Source organism: Micropterus salmoides, unplaced genomic scaffold, assembly GCF_014851395.1.
Source record: "Micropterus salmoides isolate LMB-PRFRI ecotype aquatic unplaced genomic scaffold, ASM1485139v1 Ms_hic_scaffold_21, whole genome shotgun sequence".
NCBI lineage: Eukaryota > Metazoa > Chordata > Actinopteri > Centrarchiformes > Centrarchidae > Micropterus > Micropterus salmoides.
In genome coordinates this window covers 10268993-10269754 of record NW_024041262.1, presented here as the reverse complement: position 1 = coordinate 10269754, position 762 = coordinate 10268993, and positions in this window count along the sequence as shown.

Below are 762 nucleotides of genomic sequence, written 5' to 3'. Positions count from 1 at the left end.
GCTGCAGTTATTCCCATTGGCCGTTTCCTCGGCAGCGGGTGTTCGTGGCTTTGACGCCCAGCAGGGGACGCTGCTGGCTCATGTTTCAGAGACGTGACGACTTCCAAAACTTCAATGACCCCAAATGAGAAGAGACTTCATTAAATCTAGGAGCTGCGTACTTCTTAATGCACTGATGTCAGTTTTATCATTTAACTTGACCCCAGTCAGGAGTTGAAATAGATCCATTCACTGTTTTTTAAAAAAATTTATTTTAGTTATTTAATCATTTATTTATTCATTTTTACTTTATTTTCCCCTTATGATTTTAAACTTTACTGTTACTAAGAATAAGTATAGTAAAAAATAAAATAAAACAAGAATAGACTTATGTTCAGCAGTGGAAAGTTTACATTCACTCAGGCAGGCCAACTGTATTTATGTGCCGTTATTAGGTACTTGTACTTTCCCTGAGTATTTTTCAATTTACATGATTTTATAGCCTACTCCACTACATTAGGGAAATACTGTTCTTTTTACTCCACCACATTTATCTGACAACTTTTGTATAGCTACTTTGATCTTTACAAACAAAACGTATGATCAGTTTATAAAATATGATGCATTCTTAGAATGCAACAAAGCTAACAACAGAGCTCCCGAAACTAGTAGCAAGTAGGTGATTTTTAATGTCCACATCCAGTAAAAGAATAGGCCTACACAAATATGCATTCAGCATAATAGCAGTTCATCTTTGTGCCGCAAATTGAGTGTTTATTTTAT